The sequence below is a fragment of the Mustela nivalis genome (genome assembly GCF_964662115.1).
Source record: "Mustela nivalis genome assembly, chromosome: 11".
Lineage (NCBI taxonomy): Eukaryota > Metazoa > Chordata > Mammalia > Carnivora > Mustelidae > Mustela > Mustela nivalis.
Genome location: NC_139030.1, coordinates 65619020 through 65631939, shown reverse-complemented (window position 1 = coordinate 65631939; position 12920 = coordinate 65619020). Strand labels below are relative to the sequence as shown.

Below are 12920 nucleotides of genomic sequence, written 5' to 3'. Positions count from 1 at the left end.
AAAGCTACAGTGATACTGGATTTTTAAAAAAAAGATGTTTGTTAGAAATTGGACATACTTTTTTTCTGCAGTTAAAAGCTTTAAACAACAGTGGTACCATCCTGCTTTCCAACACACATGTAAACCATTAGTAACTGTCTTTATTTTTTTTTTTTCTCTTTAAAGATTTTATTTATTTATTTATTTGACAGACAGAGATCACAAGTAGGAGAGGCAGGCAGAGAGAGAGGAGGAAGTAGGCTCTCTGCTGAGGAGAGAGCCCAATGCGGGGCTCAATCCCAGGACCCTGAGATCATGACCTGAGCCGAAGGCAGAGGCTTGGCTTTAACCCACTGAACCACCCAGGCACCCCAGTAACTGTCTTTCTTTATCTCAGTTTGCGTTTCAGGATTTAAAGTACTTGGGAGCGGGGGCCCCTGGGTGGCTCAGTGGGTTAAAGCCTCTGCCTTCGGCTCAGGTCATGATCCCAGGATCCCAGGATAGAGCCCTGAATTGGGCTCTCTGCTCTGCAGGGAGCCTGCTTCCTCCTCTCCCTCTCTCTGCCTACTTGTGATCTCTGCCTGTCAAATAAATAAATAAAAATCTTTAAAAATAAATAAATAAATAAAAGTACTTGAGGGGTATCTGGATGGTTCGGGAAGTTAAGTATCTTTCTTCAGCTCAGGTCATGATCCCAGGGTCCTGGGATCAAGCCTTACACCAGGCTCCTTGCTCAACAGGGAGCCTGCTTCTCCCTCTCCTTCTGCCCTTTCCCCCACTCACACTCGTTCTCTCTCAAATAAAACTTTTTTTTTTTTTTTAAAGAAGTACTCTCCATGGTGTTAACTTAGAGAAAAATGAGAAAGGGGCATTACACAGTCCATTAAGCTTCTGATTCCTGGTTTCGGCTCAGGTCATGATCTCAGGATCATGAGACTGAGCCCAGCATCGGGCTCTTGAGCTCAGTGCTACATCTGCTTGAGAGTCTCTCTCCCTCTCCCTCTGCTCCTCCAACACACACTCCCTCCTCTCTCCCTCTCTCTCTCTAAAATAAAGAGATAAATCTTTTTAAAAAATAAGATAATACCTGTCTCTGCCTAAACTGAATTCCTTGAGCCCTATTTCAAAGACAAAGTAAATGGTCTATAAACAACAGATAACCTTATGGCTATAAATCACTCTCTACCTCTAGAATTTAAAAAAAAAAAAAATAATGTTAAAGGTTCAGAAGAAAACAAAATAAAAATTCATGCCTTTTGAAGTGTTTTTTTTTTTTTAATCATTTCCAGAAATAACTGGCAAAATAATGCCTCTAAATGTTCAAGCCAAATTAAATTGCCTACAAATGATCAGAAATCATGGTTGCCATGGTTTCAGGTGCCCAGAATATGGTGTACGGACTAAACAGTGCCTTGCAGCAAAAATGTCTCTGTATTAAGTGGAAGACACACATACACACACACACACACCACTAATTACAGTGTTCTCAGGCATTTGAAACCTTTCAAAAATAACAGTAATAATGATTGATAATAATTTTTTGAACTGTCAGCTGATCTTACCTGCTAGTGTGACAACATCCACTTATCACCATCCTGAGTTCTCAGTCTTAGCCCTACAATATAACCCCAACCTTGTGGCTATCTAGCAGAAATAGAAACAGCCTTATGATCATGATGAAGAGAGTCACACATAGCCTCTGGTCCAACAGGTATTCTTTTCTTTTAAGACTTTATTTTTAAGTGGGCGCCTGGGTGGCTCAGTGGGTTAAGCCACTGCGTTAGGCTCAGGTCATGATCTCAGGGTCCTGGGATCGAGTCCCGCATTGGGCTCTCTGCTCAGCAGGGAGCCTGCTTCCTCCTCTCTCTCTCTCTGCCTGCCTCTCCAACTACTTGTAATTTCTCTCTGTCAAATAAATAAATAAAATCTTAAAAAAAAAAAAAAGACTTTATTTTTAAGTAATCTCTACACCCAATGTGGGGCTCAAACTCACAACCCCAAGATCAAGACTCATATGCTCCACCAACCGATCCAGCCAGGTGCAGCCTTACAGGCACTTTTAACTTTAAAAGTTATTTAAAGTTACTTTCTCAAAAAATCTAAAAAAATTTTTGGTGCCTTTTAGTTTTGTTTTAGTTTTTGTTTTCGTTAAGCAGGTCTCTGTTTTCTCTTCCTTTATTTTCTCCATCCCAGTCCAATATGGAGTTTTTAGAGGCTTCAAGTCAGTCAGTGGATCAGTCAACGTTTATTGAGCAACACTATGTCAGACACTATTCAGACACTGAGGTTACAAAGATAAGTAAAACACAGTCTCTTCCCTTATAAAAGAGGTTGGTTTGTCGGTCCCATGTTCAGACTGACAAATAGTTATTTCTAACATAGTGTACTAAAGCTATAGTAAAAATAGGGACAGCATATTATGCACAGAAGAGAGGGCCCTGGAGAATCAGAGAAAGCCAGGAATCTTCCTCAGGTTTACCCTTGAGTTACCCTTGAATCAGTCAGCAGTGGGAATTAGGCAAATACCAGGGGACCAGGAAAGAACTCCACTTAGGAGGAGTGCAGGAGTCTTGGCTTTATGTGTCCAAGGCATTACAACACTAAGTGTCACAAAAGAGCACAGTATGTCAGGGGAGGGGTGGCAAGAAACTAATTTGAAAGCGATATGGGCAAAGGAAGAGTTCTTTACACGTGAACTGACTTTAGCAGTATGGACTTTATTTGGGAGGTAATATGGAATCACTGAACAGTTTAACACAGAAGAGCCATGTGGTCTGATTTGTCTTTTGGATAGATGCCTTTGGAGGACAAATTTGAAAGGAACAAAAGTGAAAACACAGAGACCATTTTGGAGGCTATTTATGATGGTTGATTTTATATGTCAACTTGACTTTGCCATAAGGTGCCCAGATAGTTGGTCAAACAGTATTCTGGGCATTTCTATAAGGGTATTTGGGAATAAAATTAACATTTAAATGGGTAGACTTGAGTAAAGCTGATTACTTCCATATTGTGTGTAGGCTTCATCCAGTCAGCTGAAGGCCTGAACAGAATAGAAAGGCCAATCCTTCCTCAAAGCAGGAGAGAACTCTCCAGCCCACTGCCTTTTTTTTTTTTTAAAGATTTTATTTATTTTATTTGACAGACAGAGATCACAAGTAGGCAGAGAGGCAGGCAGAGAGAGAGAGAGGAGGAAGCAGGCTCCCCGCTAAGCAGAGAGCCTGATGCGGGACTCGATCCCAGGACCCTGAGATCATGACCTGAGCCGAAGGCAGCGGCTTAACCCACTGAGCCACCCAGGCGCCCCAGCCCACTGCCTTTGAACTTCATCTGTAACAGTGCTCCATCCTGCCTGATGGCCTTTTTTTTTTCTTATTTTATTTATTTCTTTGACAGAGACAGATCACAAGTAGGCAGAGAGGCAGGCAGAGAGAGGAGGAAGCAGGGTCCCCACTGAGCAGAGAGCCCAATGGGGGACTCAATCCCAGGACCCTGAGATCATGACCTGAGCTGAAGGCAGAGGCTTTAACCCACTGAGTCACCCAGGCGCCTCTGCCTGATGGCCTTTGAACTAAAATACTGACTCTTCCTATGTCTCCCACACCTCCAGATGTTGAACTTACCAGCCTCTGTAAAGACATAAGTCAATTCTTCATAATAAACCTACCTAGCTACTTAGCTAGGTGGCTATCTTCTATCGGAGATAAATAGATATATAGATATACTTCATGTATGTAAAATTCTATTTCTCTGGAGAACGCTGGCTAATAAACTCTTTCTGTGACTGAGAACCAAATAATGGGGGTTCAAACTGGAATAGTGATAATAAAGCTGAAAGTGAAAATTACTTAAGAAGGAAATCAGTGGTACTAGAGACTAAAATTGGTGGGTTTCATAGGAGGCTAGAAATCAAGAACCATCACTTAAGTGTCCAGGTAAGTGACTGGACCACCAACTGAGGTAAAGATCCTAAAGGAGGGAAGAACACAGGCGGTACAAGTAGTTAGTATGAGACATGTTAAGTTTGAGGTACCCTGAGCATCCCATCTCCATACCCCAACTCCATACCCAGAGTTGGATGTATGAGTTCAGAACTCAAATGAGAGTTTGAGGCAAGAAATGCAGAGTTGGAAGGCATCCTCCATCATTTAGAACCACACACAAGACTAAATAAGATCACCATGGGAAGGGATGAGCAAAGAGAAAAGGAATGAGCCAGAGGCAGAACTTTGGAAAACACCCATATATAATGGGTGGGCAAAGAAATTGGACCACAGGGAGACTTACAAAAGAAATGTCAAGAAATATAGAGAGTCAGATTTTACCCAACTTGCAAAGTAACATTTTAGCCTGCCACCGTTTCATGGGTGCTGGCAGAAGACATGAGACTCCTAGGTCAGAAATCAAGGACTTTATTACTGACAACAATAGGAGTAGACAGAATTATCAGCAGGTTCTTGCACTGGTCTCCCCAGTACCAATTCCCACAGGGTGGTGCTATACTACATCTCTTCTTTCTCCCCTAAGAAAAGGGTTGAAGAATGGAAAGAGCCTTACACAGTTGTGAGAAAAGGTCATTACAGGCAATAAAGCTAGGAAAATTGACCAAAGGGAATAAGGCCCCTCCAAGATGACCAAAGTCACCTCCAGCCACAGACCAGAGCCATGACATATGCACCAAGCAAAGTGGTGACCTGTCAGTCCTCTACACAAACTACCAGTTGGTCTAGATCATTGAGAACCAACCAAAATCCAACCATAACTACATTTAGTTATAGCAATATCAAAGGATGGTGATAAATCTTAACCAGGAAAATTAAAACTCTCACTTCCCTAATTTACTAACTCACAGTATCCCCAAGCCACAGTTCAATGATATATTCTCATCACAGACAAATGAAGGATCAAATCTCCATGTTGAAGAAAGCTAGTCATCAGGTATTCTGAGTTCAATGGTGCGAATCACTGTTGTGTGGAGAACTGGCATAGTCTTTCTTAGACAAGTGGTTCTCTGGAAAAGTACTTAGAAACTTATTTGGGAGTTTCAAGCATGCTTCAACCCCATAAGTACTTTTAATTACTAGAGCATATGTGTTTTATGGTTCACTAAGGAAGTTATAATCTCTGGACACAGGTTTATAAATTTGGGGCACCTCAAAGACTTACATTGTTGCAAAATATAGTACCTCCATGGAGATCTAAACAGTTTTTTAAAAACAGATACCTAGAAAAAAGAGAGTCTAATTGTGGGCATATGTAAAAAATGTATATATCATATATTTGTATGTATGTTCTTAATTACATGAACTATTTTTATGTCTTTTTAAACAATGTTATAGTTATTAAGATAGAAAAATCACTCCAATACCATTTGGAGCAGTTTTTATACAAACATGTGGTATATAAAGAGATCAGTCAGTTTCATACCTCCTGTGAAAGAACGTAACCAGCCACAAATCAATTTTAACAGTAGTTCCAACACCCGACACTTCAATTATAGGATTTTTACACTCATACAAGTCTTTCATGATCCTTTTATTCCTATGCTTCGTAATAGATTTATCCATCTCTCAGAACTCAGATCAGGAGCCACCTGCCCTAACATCATACCCCATTCACCACTCCCACCCTCACAGAGCTTGTCACTCTCTCCAGGAATCATCAAAAGTCTGTCTATTATTGTTCTTACAATGCTGTATGGTAGTTTATTTGCTCAAGCATTTGTCTTTCTAGCAGACTGAGGCTGTTGTTATACAACTCTGAAGGGGATGGGAAAGTAAGTGCAGAATCATTTTCAAACTTAGCAAGGCAAGTAAAGAAATTCCAACAAAAAAAGAGTTCTGCCGTGGAAAAAAAAAGCTTTTATTTAGGTTTTTCCCTTCAACAGTCATCATTGTTCCCTCTTATCCTGCCTCACTTTAAATCTGTCTTTTTGTTAATCTGTTTGGGATGGAATGCCAAGCAAACAAGTATTTGATACTATAACCTTATCCCAAGAGAAATAGAATAGAAGCCCAGGAATAGGACCATCCATTTTGAAAATATGGTGAGACCATTGATTAATTCACTGGTACAGAGTGCCAGACATTCTGGGCCTCAGAATTAATAGTCAATCCAGAATCAGGTAGAGAATCCTCCTGTACGTGTCTCAATGCAAGTTCAGAAGCTTTGAAAAAAGATCAAAGAACCCAACAATCCACAAAATTACAAAGGAAGAGGCTGATGTTCTGGAGGCAGAGGCAGAAAAATCTTAAAAGTGATTAGGGTTTTTGTTAACCAATCAAGAAAGAAAAAAAAAAAAAGTTGAATTCTTACTATGACTTCCTATGAATCATTTAATTCCTACCAATACATATCAAATCTTACCAGTCATTCAGTTGGATGCTTATTATCTTCCTTGATAATAAGTTAAAATGTAAAACAAGTCTTCATATATGAAGCAAAATAACAGTATGAAGCAGTACATAATCAATGCTAAAACTGAACAGACTGAACATATGTGGGATGACCACATGCTCTGGTTTATCCAGGACTGTTCTGGTTTATGCCTTTTGTCTGCCTTGTATGATAAATTATACGGTCCAGTGTCATTCACGAGCAAGGATCTTCCCCCTTTAGAGCAATAATATGCACTGTGAATTCTTTACTAGGATAGAAGTGAAGTAAGCCATCGTTTTTTTGCCTTTGCAAATGACAGCTAGTAATTTGACATTAAAGGAATTTTCCTGGTTTTTATTTTGTTTTATTTTTGGCTGTTGTTCTGCTGTTAGAATCTGGTTACTGATGACTAATCACTCTGGTTTCATAACTACAGTCCAACCTTCTGAAGTAATCAGTGACACTGTTAGTCAAAATTCATGTCTCACACTTAAAAAAAGACAAAAAAGTATCTTGGAGCAAACGCAGACGTGAAAACGAGGGAATTTTATCTTTCAGTTTAGTTTTTTCTGCAATGTCTTAACTTCTTTCCATATGAATGTACTGTCTTTATGATAAAAGTAATAATATTGGGAGTTTTTTAATTGTGTGACTATAGAATCCTTATAACAAATATTAAAAAGCAAAGGCAGAATGAGGAATATAATCCACACAAATGTCAACTTGCTGTTAACATCTCTTTCACACAAGAAAGCCAGAATCTAGACAAGACTGTCTGAAACGACTAACACATTTGGAACACATTTTTAAAGGCACTGACAAGCCCGCAGTCTAATCACACACAGGCAACATGTGCGGCTGCTGTGGAAATGCTTTTATAGACTCTGTTTGTTGTTGTTTTATACTCACTTTAAAACTCTCAGGAAAGCAGGGGGAGGGATTAAAGGTTCATAATAAATTTTACAAGCCTGGGCAGTGAAGAAAAACTCCAGAGCGTTATGAGGTGTTAAATAAATCGAATTGGCTAAACTTTCTGCCCCATTGTCGTGATGGCCTTTACACTTCTCACAATGTGGAGACAATTAGGTGTTAGCCTGGCTTGGAAAGATAAATGTCCAGTTTCCAGACAAGAGTGCTGATTTAGCATGTGTTCTGTGGGCCACAAAATTATTGTTCTAATCAATTCTAGCTTTCATGTTTACACACATGCATATCAGTAAAAATAAAGAAGGGAAACAGAAAGTGATGGCAAAACTTAATTCCAAATGCAAATATTTTTATTTTCTCCCTCATTATTGAAGTTTTTCTGCAGGGATGATCATAAAAGAGCCCCAGAAGCAGGAAAGAACTGACACAGCTATTTTTAAATATTACTAAGAAGCCAGTCTTCTGTACATTTTAGGTGCAGATTCAATAATGGATCTGTAATTTAAGCGCAAAATCATTTACCTATTTTGCTATATAAGTTGGTTTACCCACAAGGGGTTCTCCCCTGCCCTTTATATACTCTTCTTATCACCTTATAATTTTATGCATTATGGAGAAGTTGACAGTAATAACTAAAGCAACAGTCACAGGATCCTTGCTTTTCCATCAAAGTCAGTTTATTAAAGACAAAACACCAATGGCACTCTCATGGGATATATCTTAAGACCTTTGAAAGTCTGCAAATCTGTGAATACCACTACGGAATAAAGTTTCTCTTCTATAAAAAAAGAGAATTGAGCAATTTATGCAAACTGAAACTTTTATTTTTGTCAGGGGGAGGGGAAGCAGGGCTTGTTTGGATGTTTTTTCCATCACCAGCACATTTCCAGTCAAAATTTTTTCCACAAACACTTAAGTTAATTAAATGGTTATTTGGTGTTACCTTATTTACTTAAAAAAAAAAAAAAAGAAGAAGAAGAAGTAGAAATCAATAAATCAAGTAAATTCAAAACTGGTTACTGGAGGGGCACCTGGGTAGCTCAGTGGGTTAAGCCTCTGCCTTCAGCTCAGATCATGATCCCAGGGCCCTAGGATCAAGCCCCACATTGGGCTCTCTGCTCAGCATGGAACCTGCTTATCCCTCTCTCTCTGCCTGCCTCTCTGCCTACTTGTGATCTCTTTCTGTGTCAAACAAATTTAAAAAAAAAAAAAAAAACTGGTTCCTGGAGAAGACCAATAAAATAGACAAACTTTGGTAAGTTAAATAAAAAGAAACCACAAATAACAACATTGAGACAGGATCAAGAAAATAATATAAGATGTATGTAAAGAGTATTATCTTTTATTTCAGGATAATATAGTATAACATTATACCAACAAATTTGAAAACCTAGACAAAATAAGTGATCATATAGGAAAATATAAGTTAACAAAATTAACTCAGGAAGACTTATTAAACCACAAAGATCAATAAACATAGAAGAAATTTTTTTAATTATTAAAAGATCTGTCAGATAGTAAGGATGCTGGCCCAAGATGGTTTTATAAGAAAGCACTGCCAAGTCTTTAAGGAATAAATAATTTATATTTCATATGAACCAGTTAACATTTTCCCCAGGAATACAAGAATGGTTGACATAGAAAATTTAGACAGAAAATCTACTAATGCAAATTACTACATTAACAGATTAAAGGAGGAAAAAATGACAGTTTCTTTAAAAATGCTTGACTAATTTAACATTAATTCTCAATTTTTAAGTTATGATACTAAGCAAGGACTAGAAGAAAATCTCTTAAATTTGATAAATGACTTACACCATCAACCTGTATAAATCCTCACACTGAATCATGAAATTTAAGAAACATTCACATTAAAGTTGTTCTTCTACTACTCTACACTGTTCTGTTTAACCTTCCCAAGGTTAATGACTTGTCATGAGTCTTTGTTTCGAACAATTATAGTACTTTATATGATTGAAGTTGTACAGTCTAAGTCTATGAGGACCACAGATAGAGAAATTCATTCAAGAATGAAAACAAATGTATTTTCAAAAGAAATATTCAGAGTTAGTATCTAAATCTTTTGAAGATTTTTTTTATAAACCTGCTAAAGAAGCTCTATGTACTCTAAATATAATTCTGTTATAAAGTCATCTCAAAATTAAAGAAACACATTTCCCTACATATATTGCTTGACAGGGATATGAGTCAAATGATAATCAGTACAGTAAGAGGCATTTTAATGGCTCAAGTTCTATAGCAGCTCGGTTAACTACAACATAAATTCATTTCAACAGACCTAATTCAGGGGAATGGCATTACACTAAGTAAATGGATCATAAGCTCCATAGGCACTGTGCTTTCCACGGAACAGTTTTCATTGCTAAGAGAGAATGCTGACTTCATTTATTTTAATAAAAGTCTATGACTTGTGTACAAGTAGGAGAGCAGTTTTTTCAGTACATCAATTTTATCTGCTTTGGGATCTAGACTAAAGGCTATATATTAGAAGAAAGACAACTGGAATGTTCTGCATCTTTGTGACACAGCATCTCTGAAAAAAAGTGCTACAAAAAGAAATACACAACAAAAGAAATGTAAGTATTGACTTATAATCCAAAGTATAAAATAAATATCCAGGGGTCAGTACTGATACAAATAAATTATTGAATAAATAAATAAGACAAATCTACCACACAGAAGAATTTCAAGTAATTTATATAGATATTCTAACCTCAGGGATGTGGAGATTAACTCCCACCCCCGATGTGTAGGCTACAGACAGTGACTTCCCTGCAATGAGTACAGTAAGAAAAAGGGGGAGTAGGAGTAACTTTACAATGGAGAAACCTGAGAAACACTACAATAGCCAGATGATCACAGTCAACATTAACAGTGATTAAGTCATGTTGATGCTATGTACCTTTCATAGGGTGTGATGAGAATGGCACTTTACCTGTGAAGTCTTCCTTCCAAAAACTTATAACCTCAGTCTAAAATAAGAAAACACCCCATAAATTCCAACTGAGAGAAATCCAAAAAAACCTGACCACTACTCCCCAAAACTATCAAGGTCATCAAAAAACAAGGAAAGTCCGTGAAACTATCATAACCAAGAGAAGTCTAATGACATGTGATGTCTAAATGTAATGCAGTATCCTGGGCAGGATCCTAGAATAGAAAAAGGACATAAGGTAAAAATGAAGGAAATGTGACGAAAGTAAGAAAATATATCAACACTTGTTCCCAAATTATGACAAATGTACCATACTAATGTAGGATGTTAATAGTAGGGCAAACTGGTGTGGAGTTATGGGAACTCTGTACTATCTTTACAGTTTTTCTGCAAATCTGAAATATTCTAAAATTAAAAGTTTATTTTAAAACACAAAAATAAAATAGAAGTGACCTATCTTCTTTTATATTCATTTCTCTAACTGCAACCAGCATGCGAAATGGTAAAGTAGAGCCTTCACACTCACAAGTTTAATATACATTAGATACATGATTAATAAATTAGCTAGGTATAGAATGTTAAATTGGAGATCATTTTCTTTTCTTTCTTTTTTTTTTAAGATTTATTTATTTATTTATTTATTTGACAGACAGAGATCACAAGTAGGAAGAGAGGCAGGCAGAGAGAAAGGGGAAGCAGGCTCCCCGCTGAGCAGAGAACCCGATGCGGGGGTCAATCCCAGGACCTGAGATCATGACCTGAGCCGAAGGCAGAGGCTTTAACCCACCAAGCCACCCCGGGGCACCGGGAGATCATTTTCTATCACAGTTTTGAAGATGTTTCTCCATTGTCTTCTAGCTCCCAACATTACTGTTGTGATATTGATGTCATTCTAATTTCTGGTTTTTTTAATGCTTTATAAATTGCAAAGTGCTTTTACTATCCCTGCTGTCCTGAGATTTCATGATGGTGTGCCATTTTGTAAGGAACTATATGGGTCCCACAACTGAAAAATTCATGCTCTTCCAATCTGGGTAATTTTGCGTATTATTTTTTTACTACTGCCCCTCCATTTCCCCTGTTCTCTCACCTAGAACCCCTATACTTTTGGACTTTAGATTTTTCTGACCTATTGATCTAATTTTATCTTTTTTCTCTTATTTTCCATGTTTTTTCCCTTTTTCTCTACTTTTTGAGAAATTTCCCCATCTTGATATTTCTACCAGTGAGGTTTTCCTGAGAACATTTTGGGGTATTTTTTCTTACTGTTCTTTAAAAAAAAAAAAAAAATGGCTATTTCATTATTGCTTCCTGTGTGATATCTTCTCTGACATTTTAATTGATAGCTTTTAAAATGTAATCTTGTCTCTGAATAATCTAGTGTTTTATGTTTATTTGTGTCAATCTTTCATGCAAGAGGTTTTCCTCTGATGCCTGATAATTGTGCATTGTCTACACAAGTTTATGGGTGGAATATTAAAAGCTGATTAGAAGTTGGAATATTATTCAGATTTTAAAAAGGAGTAAATCTTAGAGCAGCAGGGTGGCTCAATCGGCTGAGTGTCCTACTCTTGATTTTGGCTCAGGTCCTATCTCATGGTTGTGAAATCAAAGCCCTGCACTGGGCTCCATGCTGGGTGTGGAGACTGCTTGGGATTCTCTCTCTCTCTCTCTGCCCTTCTTTCTCTAATAAAAAATAAAATAAATATTTAAAAAGGAAGAAATCTTGTCACATGCTACAACATGGATAAACCCTGAGGACATCATGTTAAGTGAAATAAGCCAGTCACAAAAAGACAATACTATATAATTCCACTTTTTTTTAAATATTTTATTTATTTATTTGACACAGAGAGAGAGGTCATAAGTAGGCAGAGCAGCAGGCAGAGATAGACGGGGAAGCAGGCTCCCCACTGAGCAGAGAACCCAATGCGGTACTCGATCCCAGGACCCTGAGATCATGACCTGAGCAGAAGGCAGAGGCTTCACCCACTGAGCCACCCAGGCACCCCTGATTCCACTTTTTTTTTTAAGATTTTATTTATTTGAGGGGCTCCTGGGTGGCTCAGTGGTTTGGGCTGCTGCCTTCGGCTCGGGTCATGATCTCAGGGTCCTAGGATCGAGCCCCGCATCGGGCTCCCTGCTCCGCAGGAAGCCTGCTTCCCTCTCTCTCTCTCTGCCTGCCTCTCTGCCTACTTGTGATCTCTGTCTGTCCAATAAATAAATAAAATCTTTAAAAAAAAAAAAGATTTTATTTATTTGAGAGAGGAAGAGAGAGTGCACAAGTGGGGGCAAGAGACAAAGGGAGAAGACGACTCCCCAATGAGCAGGGAGCCCGATACAGGGCTCAATCCTAGGACCCTGAGATCATGACCCAAGCAGAAGGGAGCCACTTAACCAAATGAGCCACCGAAGCACCCCATGATTCCACTTTTAAGAAATGTCTAAAGTAGTTAGACCCATAGAGACAGAACAATGGTGTTGCCAAGGGTGAGGGTAAGGGGATGTGGGGAGTTGTAGTTCAAAGGATATACTCAGTTTTGCCAGGTGAAAAAGTTCTAGAGATCTACTGTACAACATTTATATGAATATACTTAATGCTGCTGACCTACACACTCAAAAGTAGTTAAGATGGAAAATTTTGAATGGTTTTTTTTGCCACAATTAAAAATTTTAGAAA

The 12920-nt window shown here is 38.1% G+C and overlaps 1 protein-coding gene and 1 long non-coding RNA gene across 3 annotated transcripts in view; one reads left to right on the top strand and one right to left on the bottom strand.

Annotated features, from left to right (window-relative positions):
* LOC309843934 overlaps positions 1–12920 on the top strand; it is a 1014078-nt gene that overhangs the window by 38878 nt on the left and 962280 nt on the right. The window lies entirely within an intron of this gene.
* LOC309843930 (uncharacterized protein) overlaps positions 1–12920 on the bottom strand; it is a 273507-nt gene that overhangs the window by 228190 nt on the left and 32397 nt on the right. Inside the window, exon 1 of one of the 2 annotated variants that reach the window (XM_082689954.1) lies at positions 10208–10270. The exons of the other annotated variant lie outside the window; for it this stretch is intronic. The gene's annotated coding sequence lies outside the window, so the exon portion shown is untranslated. Of the gene's footprint in view, positions 1–10207; positions 10271–12920 lie in introns of those variants that run through there. 2 annotated transcript variants of the gene reach the window in all.